The sequence below is a fragment of the Prionailurus bengalensis genome, chromosome A3 (genome assembly GCF_016509475.1).
Source record: "Prionailurus bengalensis isolate Pbe53 chromosome A3, Fcat_Pben_1.1_paternal_pri, whole genome shotgun sequence".
Lineage (NCBI taxonomy): Eukaryota > Metazoa > Chordata > Mammalia > Carnivora > Felidae > Prionailurus > Prionailurus bengalensis.
In genome coordinates, this window is record NC_057354.1 from 66041918 (window position 1) to 66054889 (window position 12972).

The following is a 12972-nucleotide window of genomic DNA, read 5'->3' on the forward strand; positions in this document are numbered from 1 at the left end:
AAATAAATAAATAGAACTAGGTCAAACTAAAAAACTTTTTGTACAATGAAGGAAACCATCGACAAAATGAAAATGCAGCCTACTGAATGGAAGAAGATATTTGCAAATGATACATTCAATAAGGAATTAATATGCAAACTATATAAAGAACTTCTACAACTCAACACCAAAAGAACCACAAACAGTTTAAACCCTGGGCAGAGAGCCTGAACGGACATTTTCCAAAGGAGACATACAGATAACAAAAAGATGCTCAACATCACTCATCATCAGAGAAATGCAAAAGAAAACCACAATGATATATCACGGTACATGGTCGGTATGGCTATCATCAAAAAGACAAGAGATATCCAGTGTTGGTGAGGATGAGGAGTAAAGGGAAACTTTGTGCTCTGTCAGTAGGAATGTAAATTGGCACAGCCACTGTGAAAACAGTATGGCTGTTCCTCAAAAAATTAAAAAAGGAACTCTCATATGACACCACCACATAACAATTCCACTTCTGGGTATTTATGCCAAGTGAAGAGGCCACAGGGTGGCTCAGTCCATCATCAGACTCTTGATTTTGGCTCAGATCATGATCTCATGGTTCGTGAGATGGAGCCCCACTTCATGCTCTGTGCTGATTGCATAGAACATGCTTGGGATTCTGTCTTCTTTCTCCTTCTCTCTCTGACCCTTCCCCACTTGCTCACGCGCTCTCTCTCTCTCTCTCTCGCTCAAAGTAAACATTAAAAAAAATAAAAATAAAAAACAAAGTGAAAACACCAATTGGAAAAGATATATATGCACCCCTATATTCATTACAGCATTATTTACAATAACCAAGATATGGAAGTAACTTAAGTGTCCACTGACGGATGGATAAAGATTTGCTATACACACACACACACAAAGATTTGCTAATATATATATATATATATATATATATATATATATATATACACAGACACACACACACACACATACATATACACATATGCATACATACACACACATTACTCAGCCATAAAATAATAAAATTTTACCATTTGCAACAACATGGATGGACATGAAGGGTATTATGCTAAGTGAGATAAGTCAGAGAAAGACAAACACCATTATGATTTCACTTATATGGGGGATATAAAAAAAAACAAAACAAATGAATAAAACAGAAACAGAGTCACATAGATAACATACCAGTGGCTGCAAGAGGGGAAAGTGGTAGAGGGATGGGCAAAATAGGTGAAGGGGGTTAAGAGGTACAAACGTCCAGTTATAAGTCATGGGCATGTAAAGAAAATATAGTCAATAATATTGTACTAAGTATGTATGATGATAGATGGTAACTAGACATATTATGGTGATCATTTCATAATGTATATAAATGTTGAATCACTATGTCATACACCTGAAACTAATATAATACTGTGTGTCAATTATACTTCCATTTTAAAAAGCAAAACATGAGTCAAGTTTTCACACTATCACTATTCCGAGTCACCATTGCACTGGAGGTACTAAGCAAGTACGTAAGTCAGTAACGACTGGAAAACAAGAAATATTATTTGCAGATGATATAATTGTGTGCGTGAAAAAATCCAAAGGCATCTACAGACATATCATTGCAATTTATAAGTAAATTGGGCAAGAATGCTGCCACAGAGTCAACAAACAAGTTTCATCTATATGTCTATATATAAACAAGAAACAGAAAATAAAAAATTTTAAATACCATATCTGGTAGCAAAAAGAAATATGAAATTTCTGGGATGCAACACAAGTTCCACACAGTAAGACTTCCACACAGTAAAGTATAAAATAGAAAAATTAAAGATGAAAACAAAGGAAAGATGAAAACATTCGTGGTTTGATGACAATATTGAAAAGATTATTTCTCCCCATATTGATCTATAGATTCAATGCAATCCCAGTCAAAATCCCAACAATATTTTTTTTTTAAACAAAGAATCAACTTTATTGGACATTCAAGTACAGTTTCTCTTTTTGCCCTTCCTAGTGACCTTGGCCAGTGTGAGCCCTGGAGCTGTTGCCTGATACACAGTGGAGGAGATCTTGTTGACGTAGCACAGGCCAACCCTGGAGAAGACAAAGCAGGTGGTGACGCAGACTCAGTGGATGAGGCTAGATGCAGAGAGCCAACAGGAGGCAGAGAAGAATCTCAGGGAAGATCTTTGCTTGGAATCTTTGCCAAAGACAAGATTTTCCAGATTACTGAAGGCAGTAAGAGAGAAGATGAAAAGGCCAGAGCCCAGCAGGGTGCCCTGGATGGTGAGTCACTCGGTGGAGGCCACCTGAGGGCTGTACATCTGCATCTCCATGAAGAGCAGCAGTGAAGGCAGGAGGGAGGAGAGTGCGAGCGAGGCTGTCCTACAGCCATCATGTTCTGCCCTTGGGCCTACTCAGTGCCTCAGGCCAAGAAAGAGGGGAGCCCAACCGAAGCAGTTGGCTCAAAATCCCAACAGTCTTGCAACAAGGGCAGACAACTCTTGCAAGAGGTTTGGTTGTATGGGGGCGGGGAGAGGGTAAAAAATAGGGTGATAGCTATAATAGGTCATGGGATCAAGGAAGGAGGGCTTGGGTTTTTTTTTTTTTTTTCTTAAGATAGGAGAAAATTAAAAATGCTTACAAAAGTGAGAAATGATTGATAATTGGTGCAAGGGGTAAAAGCCAAGCAAAGAGGAATGGATGGCTTTAGAAAGAAAAGGGAGCACCTTGTTTATAAGAATAGAAAGGGGAAGGGGGGGGGTAAAAATACTAATTGGTTTGTAGGTTTGGTGTGGGAATTGAATTTTCCTAGCAATATCAGAGATGCTGAAGAGTGAAATGGAATTTTGCAAAAATAAAGGGTTTTAAAAGTAGCCCTTGTGGGATATGAGAGAATGAGTTGACAAGAGAAATGTAGTACAACTGCTGACCAGTCCCAAGAGTCTACTTGAGATTGGAAAGCATGAGTGTACAAAGACGGTGGCCAGTAAAACTGACCCAGGTGGGGTTTCAGGGTTCTGCAATGACAGGCGGGAGTGTCTAAGCTGGATTAAAAGGACACGAGGAATGGGGATGCTGGTGAGCTGGAAGGTAGGAAAGAAATCAATGAAAAGTGAATGTCCCACAGAAAACCATGTCTTTTCATCTTTCTCACTTAATTCTGTACCTTTTATAGCTTATCTCCCTCAGAGCGATGGGGATCTACAAGAGAGATGAAGAAGGCTCCTAGGGACACAGCCAGGGGTAAAAATGTCACCAGAGAAACACTGGTCCCATCAGGACAGCTTCAGCTTAAGCAACAAGGAAGCTTGCCTGACAATGCCTTAAAATAAGAAGATCCAGACACCGAGCAAAGTGCAGGACTGGCTCATTCAGACAACCACTGAGGACCCGGGTTCTTTCCATCCCTCACCTTGTCCTCAGACGACCTCCCTTGTGGTACCACATGACCATGTCTCAGTCAACTCTGTGTGCACAGTGTCCAACACATAGCAGGTTCTCCAAGTGTCCTTGGAGAATGAATGAATGAGTGAATGGGTTTATTTCATGGTTTTTCATAGACTTAGAAGTCCCATCAGACTGACAAAGTAAGGATTTTAAAGCCTTGGTTCATATCCTCAGAAACCCCTGGACACAAAGATGATGGACTCCCTCAGAAAATTATCTAAGTCTAGGCAAACCACAATCCTGTGGCCTGGGTCACAACAGGGCTTGGGAAGGAGCCAAACCGGTCTCTTTAAGTAGATGTCTTCCATCTCCTGAGCTCCCTCCTGTTAGGAATCTCCCTTGTGCACCAGCCCCAACCCTTGGATCCCCAGCAAGCCCCCTCCTTCTCATGTCCTGGGGCAAGTGTATTATGTCCTCATCTGTTCACACCTGCCTGTCCACCTGTACTGAAGGTCTCCAGAGCACAGGGGCTGCATCTCATACATCACTTCTTAATTTACACACCTTACTGACCTCTGCACTTGAGTCTGGACTCCCTGATGATCTCCCTGGTGACCTTAAGTGAAGCCTCGTTGAAGTCAAGTCTCATAATTTATAAAATTTTCCCTACAGTCCCATCCAGCTCACAACTCTGGTTCTTTTTTGAATAGTTTTTTGTGGCCCTTTTAAAGACAGAAGGGGCGCCTGGGTGGCTCAGTCGGTTAACCGTCCAACTCTTGATTTTGGCCCCAGGTCATGATTTCATAGTTCATAAGTTCGAACCCCGTGTCAGGCTCTGAGCTGACATCGTGGAGCCTGCTTGGGATGCTCTCTCCCTAACTGTCCCTCCCCTGCTCATGCGTACTCTCTCAAAATAAATGAACTTTATAAAGATGAATAAAGATATAATGAAAAACAGAAAACATGATTGCCAAGTAGCATGGCATTGATTTTGATAGAAAAGATTACAGGAAAAATTCAAAAGAGTATAATGAGGGACTAACAGTGAGAAAGGGAGGAAACACCAGAGGCAAGGGAGGGGGCTCAAGCCAAGGTGATAAATGTCCTTAGCCTGGCAGCTCCATGGATGTTGTATGCAGAAACCAGAAACCCACGAGGCTTCTTGGAACCAGAACTCCAAGTGCAGGGCTATGAAATTGTGGGGGCCAGTGGAGATGAACCCTGGACAAAGTGCCCCTTCAACTCCTTAGTGGGCCAATAGAAACCTAATCTGAACTGAGTATAATGTAATGTTCTCTAATAACCACATTACAAAAAGTAAAAAGAAACGGGTGAGATTAATTTCAATGTTTTAGTTAACTCAGTTTATCAGAAACATTAAAAACTTATTACGTATTGAAATGATCAACTATTAATAAGGTACTTTACATTCTTTCACACTAAGACTTTAACATTTAGTGTGTATTTTACTTTTAATCTCTATTCGAACTAGCCGTATATCAAGTGCTCAATAGCCATGTAGATAGCCCATGTCTACACGATGTGGAATTGGAGATGCAAGGGTCCAGCCATACACTAAATGTCAGGCACAGTTATAGATTCTGAAGATAAATCATGAAAGGCCCCTTTTCTCATGAAATTGACATTTCCATGGGAGACACAGGGCATGGACAGATTTCCTTTTAAGTTTACTTCAGCTGGTAACAAGTGCTGTGAAAAAGGGGAAACAGAGTAACCTGACAGAAAGCAACTGAAGAGGAAAAGGTAGAAACAACTTCAGATAAAACAGGCAGAGGGTCAGAAGGTGAAATCCGAGCACAGATCTGCAAAAGCAAAAAGGAGCCAGTCAAGTGAAGACATGAGCGTGAGGCATTCCAAGCCAACGAGTCAGCGCAAATGCCCTGCAGTCAGGATGAACTTGTCTGAGCTTGCACAGCAGAAAGAAAGCCAATGTGGCAGGAGTGTTGGAATGAAGGAAATAGTGATAAGGGAGACTTCAGGGAGGCAGGTAGCCAGCGACCAGACCATGTGGGGCAGTAGCTCTCAATTCTGACTGCAATAGAGAAACAGCTCTACAGCTTGTAGAAAATATTCATGCCCAGCTGCCCATGTGCTCACTTTGAGGTTCCTATTCAATTAGTCTATGGAAAGCCAAGAATCAGGACTTTTAAAAACCACTCCAGGTGATTCTAAAGTGTAGGCAGTGTTGAGAGCCACTGAGGTACCACCCAGAAGAAGGTTTGCATTTATTTTAAATGCAGTAGGAAGGCATCGATGGGTTTAGGGAAAGGTGTGACGTGATCTAATTGGCCTTTTAAGGGCTGGTGCTTTGTGGAAAACAAACTATAGAGAGGTGACAGCAGAGGCAGGAGCCCTAGTTAGGTCCTACCAGTGAGAGAGAGTACGGAGAATCAGGACGTATACTGCACACAGGCTGAGGAAGGGCGCTGCTCCTCAGAAAGGTGAAAGGGGACATTTACTCTGAACCTTCACATTACATTTGCAAGGTGGACTTAGTTTGGTGAGACCTTTTAATGCTCCCTTGGAAATCTAATCTATGCATGGGCCCCAGAGCTAACCTTACAGCACCGTTGCTGGCTCCCTCTGTTCCTCCACTCCCCCAAGGCTCTTTTGACCCTATCTCTGCTGCATTTGAAGGACACAGGACCGGGCCGTTGGTCAGTGCTGGGCCAATAAGGGAACACTGTCATAAAGCTGGAGAAGCTGGGAGGCTGTGTGCTCAGGGCACCCTGGAACTGTCCGCTGCCACATTTCCTCCATGAAGAGTGAGCATGACACAGACACACAGAGAACCACAGAGAGAAACCTCCTAGAGGCCTTGGAACCCCCTGCTTCCGGCTGTTCCTGAGGACCAGCCATGAGCCTGCCCTTCCTGAGGCTATGGGAGTGACTCTTAAGGAGGTGAAATTCACATGGCATAAAAGCAACCACTTTAAAGTGTACAATTTAAGGACCCCTGGGTGGCTCAGTCCACAGAGTGTCCCGATTCTTGATTTTGGCTCAGGTCATGATCCTATGGGCCCGAGGTCAAGCTCCGTGCTGAGCATGGAGACTGCTTAAGATTCTCTCCCTCTGCCTCTCTACCCAACTCGCACATACTCTCTCAAAAAGGAAGGAAGGAAGGGAAAGAGGGAGGGAAAGAGAGAGAGAGAGAGAAGGAAAGAAAGAGAAAAAGAAAGAAAGAGAAAGGAAGAAAAGAAAAAGAAAAGAAAGAACAATTTAGTGGCATTTAGCACACTTACAGTGTTGTGCAACCACTACTGCTCATTCCAAACACACTTGCATCATCCCAAGAGAAAACCCCATACCATTAAGCAGTCACTCTCTATCCTCCCTGCTGCCCCCTAGCAACCACTAGTCTGTTTTCTGCCTCTATGGATTTACCTGTTGTGGACATTTCCTATAAACAGACCTACAACATGTTGACTTTTGTCTCTGGCTTCTTCACTGAGCATAAGGTCTTCAAGTTTCATCCTTGAAGCCTGTATCAGAATTTCGTTTTGTGGCTGGACCATATTCCATGGTATGCATATACCACACTTGGTTTATCCAGTCACCCACTGGTGGACGTTTGAGTCGTCCCCACCTTTTGGCTACTGTGGGTAGTGCTGCCACGAGTGTGCACGTGCAAGTTTTTGAATCTATTTTCATTTGGGGGATGGGCATACACGTTGGGCTAGAATTGCTGAGTCATACAGGAATTCTTTTCAATTTTTTGAGGAACCACCAATAGTACCTTCTTTTTACTGAAAGTTGCACACATCGTATTTCTGTCACTTTCATCAAGAAGAGTCCTGCTGTTAGGGGCTCAAACCAGATTTCTGGTCCGCTCAGCAATTCCTCTGGAAATACCTGGTCCAACCCACCCAAACAGCAGGAGCAGGACAGGACAGGGCCAGTTATATCGCCTTGTCCTGATTCGCCCCGAGCTCTACCTTACCTACCCCCTCTTTACCACCCCGTCCCACTGGCTCCAAGGACACTCATCCTCCCCTCTGTGCTGGCTCAGGCTCCTGGCCCTTCTTGGCTTCTAGCTGTCCCCACTAACTGCCACACCCATTTCCATCTCTGTGTGTCCTCCTCTGTCTCCATAGCATACCTCTTACCTGCAGCCCATCCCAGGTCCCCATAAAGCCTTCCACCCCTGCCCTATGGCCCCTGGTGCTCCCATCCTCCTGGGCACACCCATAGCTCTTACCAAAGGCTTCTGCCCCATTTAGCCCCTGGCTTTGCTGTTTCTGCCTACCGTCCCTATAATCTCAGGTGTCTGACAGTGACCCCTCCCACCCCTTTCTCTGAGGGCCCCACAGCCTACAGGAGGGCAGGCACCCGGCATAGCACATACAGATGGCTGAAATGAAGCAGGAAACTGACGGATGCAATAAACCTCCACCTCGGAAGCACAGGTCTGATCATGGTAAAGTCCTGCCCCTTTATGGCCTTTGTAAAACAGAAATGATATTTTTCAGTGCATACTACTCATAGGCAGAGGTACTTCAAGCATCCAAGGTGATAAAAGGCAAAGACAGTAAATAGTTGTTTTTGAGCACATTTTACAAATGAGACATAGGGGCTGAAAGATGAGGAAACTACCCGAGGTCAACTTGCTGTCAGTGCTAATGTTAGGTTTGGGTCCAGACCAGGCTAACTCCAAATTCTAGATTCCATTTACCACATGAAGCTGAAATTGCAACATATTCGACTCTATACTAGCAAGATCAGGGAAAGAATTACATTCATTAATTAACATTGTACCTCCTACAGGAAAGTACACACTAGTGGAAGTATTTTGAAGATCAAGTTGAAAGCTCCTAAAAGTGTTCTTACGACTTGATCTTGATGAATTTCTTTTCAGGAAATCAGTTTTGTAATAGAAAAAGGTGCATGCCCAGGGGATACATTGCTGCATTATTTGTAACAGCAATTCATTGGGAGTAATCTCAACGTCCAAACATAGGAGCCTACTTAAGAGGGCCATGGTGTGGAGTCAAAGGACTAATGTAGAGCAATGGTTCTCAACTGGAAACAATTTTTCCCCGCCCAGGGACATTTGGCAGTGTCTGAAGACATTTTTGGTGGTCCTAATGGGAGAGAGGGAAGGGAATGAGTTCTATAGGTACCTAAGGGCACCCCTCTAGCCAGAGGAGTGGCTAAACTGGCCACAATGCATAGGACAGGCCCCCAAATGTCAATAGGGCAGAGGTTGAGAAACTCTGTTATACAGAAATCATGATTGATATGAAGACTCTATTTTATGTTAAGAGAAAAAAATAGAAATCTAAACTTGGAGTACACCATGATTTTCATCATGGAATACTATCTTGCATAGCAGGGAATACTACGTGAAAAGATGGAAAACAGAAAAACTACTTTGGCAGAAATAGAGATAAATCTTACTCTCCGGAAGGTTCTCTTGAGCCATGTCACGTTATTTTTTGCACTAAGCAAACGTCGGAAAAAAACACTGAAGCACAACTTGCTACACACAGCAGCTGCAGTCATTATTATCTAGATCTAACATTGTTTAGAGCACATGTTTTGTGCTTCAACACTTTTGGAAAGAAGGGAGGGTTTTTAACGAAAGCCATGTGAACAGATTGGATCAAAAGTGATATTTTTAGAAAATCACCCAAATGTTGTAATCCACTGTTTGATCTGGACTCCTTCTGATGCAAGGGACAGAGACCAAACTGAAACTAGTTTACACCCAAAAGAGAAATACGTTGGTACATGTGACACAGAAAAAGGACATAGGTCTGGCAGGAGGTCAGATGGATCCAAGAGCTCAAACCATGTTATCTTCAACCCAGGATGCTCTGATGAGTCCGTCTTTCACTCTCAAGCTACCACCACGTATCCATTCTCTGAGTGTGGCCCTCATCCTCTACTGCATACAACCTCCTCGTGGAGATGGGGGACAGGAGAGGCACATCAGGCCCTGGGCTTAACATCATTCTGAGTGTCCATCTAGGAGTCCAGAACAAGAGAAAATTATCTCTGCTTCATCAGAGAAAGACCTCAAGGAAAGTTTCTGGCTGGCTTTGTTTGGGCCACACACTTATCCATTGTCTAATTGTCAGGGTTCAATGTGGTTAACAGAGAGTAGGAGCAGAACTGGCAGGAAAGGGGGTTAGACAAAAACAACAAATGTCCACTATCCCTATGAATTGGCAAACATTTGGGTATTTGAAAACATCTGGTGACACAGACATAGGAGTGAGGTAGGAGGTCACAGTCCAAAAGATACAAAATGTTTTGGGTTCCACATTATCAAACCATAACATTGTGGTGGATTGCCCTTTTCTGCAACAAAACATGTAGGATTGTGGAATCATAGAGCTGAAAGTGGCCTTAAAGAGTGTCTTGATCAGGGGTGCCTGGTTTAGCATCTGACTTTGGCTCAGGTCATGATCTCATAGTTCATGGGCTCGAACCCCGTGTCAGGCTCTGTGCTGACAGCGCAGAGCCTGGAGCCTGCTTTGGATTCTGTGTCTCCCTCTCTCTCTTCCCCTCCCCTCCTCATGCTCTGTCTCTCTCAAAAATAAAAAAAAAACTTAAAAAAAAATTTTTTTAAGGAGTGTCTTGATCAACCACTTCATTCTTGCAGATATAAGGTAACCTAATAAACACATCTTTTTCTAGAAGCCTACAGCATCCTAGTTGTAGGTTAGGGTCTGGACACCTGGAAGACAGGGAGAAGCCATCCTTGTCATCCAGGTTAGACCTCCATGGTGAAACAGCACAATGAAGGTGAACTTTGGCCTTGAAGGATATTCATTGAACTGGATCTCAGGATAGACCCAGTGAATCAACTGAAAAAGACATTGTTTAAAGCAATGGCTTTCAAAGCTTTTTTGATGTAAACTCAACAACAACAAAAAATATGTTTTACATTGCAATTCTGCATACATATAACACATACACATACATAATAGAGACAGTAGTTTGATGAAACTTAGCCTTATTGTACGTGATGCAATCTGATACTCTTCACCCCATTCTATTTTATTTCATGTTTTAAAATACATCTTTGATCACCCATGAAAATGCTTTCAAGACCCATTAATTATTTGAGACCAGCAATTAGGAACATTTATTAAGAGGAAAAATGAGGCAGCTCTCCCTGCCCACGTGTCCTGTCCCTATGCTTTAATAAAATCACCTTTTTGGGGTGCCTGGGTGGCTCAGTTGGTTAAGAGTCTGACTCTTGATTTCAGCTCAGGTCATGATCTCGCAGTTCATGAATTTGAGCCCTGCATTGGGCTCTGCTGATGAGGCAGGGCCTGTTTGGAGTTCTGTCTCCCTCTCTCTCTGTCCCACCCCTGCTTGCTCTCCATCTCTCTCAAAATAAAATAAGCTTGAGAGAGAGAGAGAGAGAGAGAGAGAGAGAGAGAGAGAGAGAGGAAAAATGAGAAGACATGAATAGACATTTTTCCAAAGAAGACATACAGATAGCCAATGGAGACATGAAAAGATGCTCAGTATCATTGATCATCAGGGAAATGCCAATCAAAACCACAATGAAATAATAGCTCACACATGTCAGAATGGCTAATAACAACGCCAGAACCAACAGGTGTTAGCAAGGATGTGGGGAAAGGAGAATCCCCTTGTGGCGGGAATGCAAATGGGTGCAGCCACAATGGAAAACAGTATGAAATTTCCTCAAAAAGTTAAAAATAGAACTACCCTACCATCAAGCAATTGCAGTACTGGATATTTATCCAAAGAATACAAAAACACTAATTCAATGGGATACATGCACCCTGATCTTTATAGCAGCATTATCTACAATAGTCAAATTAAGGAAACAGCCCAGGGTCCATCGACTGATGCATGAATAAAGAAGAGGCCTTACATGCGCACACGCACACGCACACACACGCACACACACACAATGAAATATTATTCAGCCATTAAAAAAGAATGAAATCTTGCCACTTACAACAATGTGAATGGAGCTAGAGAATATTATGCTAAGTGCGATAAGTCAGTCAGAGAAAGACAAATACGATGATTTCACTCATATGTAGAATTTAAGAAACAAATGAGGAAAGAGGAAAAAAAGAGGGGGTACAAACCAAGAAACAGACTCTTACCTATAATAGAGAATGAACTCATGGTTCCCGGAGGGGAGCAGGGTGGGGGGATGGGTGAAATAGGTGATAGGGATTAAGAAGTGTACTTGATGTGATGAGTACTGGGTGTTGTATGGAAGTGTTGAATCACTATATTATATACCTGAAACTGATATTACACTGTATGTTAACTAGTTGGAATTTAAATACAAACATTAAAAGAGAGAGAGAGAGAGAGAGGCTTAACAGATATTATCAACAAGCTTCCTTTAGTCTTACATGTGGCTAGTACTTGAAGTTTCCACCACTAGACTCACCACTGGGGACTGAGGCATCTTTAGAAATCCCCACTGAAATGAAAATAACTTAATCTGGAGAGATAACAAATAACATCCTGAGACCTATGGGGTGCTCTTCTACAGGATCACACGGAGAACTGTAAGAGTGATAATGGTAGCCTCATCTGGAGAAGAAAAGTGCTGATGGGACCTGGGCATTAGCAGTTGCCAAGAAAAGCTGAAAGTAATGTGGACACTCATTCATTCATTCATTCATTCATTCATTTCAGAGCTGCTTAAATAAATTACTTGAGCCTCTGTTTCCTTGTTATAAAACAGGGCTGAGGTGCCTGGGTGGCTCAGTCGGTTAAGCATCTGACTCTTGGTTTCAGCACAGGTCATGATCTCACAGTTCCAGCCCCGCATCAGGATCTGCGCTGACAGTGCAGAGCCTGCTTGGAATTCTCTCTCTCTGCCCCCACTCCTGCTTGCTCACTCTCTCTCCTCTCTCTCTCTCTCTCAAAATAAATAAATAAACTTAAAAAAAACAGGTCTAAAATTGTCACATGCCATAAAACTACTGTGCCTGGAGATAGTCATACATGCTTTATGTGATGCTCCCAGGAGGGCCAGGCACCTAGAAGAAGTCTATGGTAAAATGTCTCATCGTGCCCAACTGTTGGCTCCCTTCCTTGAAAATTGATCATACATCCCACCATTGCCTTCCTGCAGGTGGAGTTCACAGTCTCCACCTAAGTCAGGTTGGGCCGCATGACGTGGCTTGGGACAATGAGATGTGAACGGGAAGGACAGAAGCCTTAAGGACAATGGGAATTTCTTCCAGTTCTCTCTCACTCTTTCCTACAGCCATGGCTCATCTCACATCAGGGCACCCCTTCAGCAGGGTTCCTAGAAGAGAAGACACATGGGGCAGAGCCAGAGTGGCCTTCATGACGCAGAAACAAACCTATGTTTTATAAGCCACTGAGATTTGGGAATTACATGTTACCACAGCAGAACTGTCCCTACAGAGAGAGACCCACAAGCAGAAGGAGAAACAGGAGGAAGAGAAGAGGACGATGTGGAACAGCAGGAGGAGAGGAGGAGACATTTTTGAGTACCTACTGGTGCTTTGAACCATGTTAATGTCTGTGAGAAATAGAAGATCAAGGTCTGGGTATACATGCTGCCCTCTAGAAGTTTCAAATCTAGTTAGA

The 12972-nt window shown here is 43.1% G+C and overlaps 1 pseudogene; it reads right to left on the minus strand.

Moving 5' to 3' along the window:
- Positions 1–1970: 1970 nt before the first annotated feature.
- LOC122467067 lies at positions 1971–8821 on the minus strand (annotated as a pseudogene).
- Positions 8822–12972: the final 4151 nt, after the last annotated feature.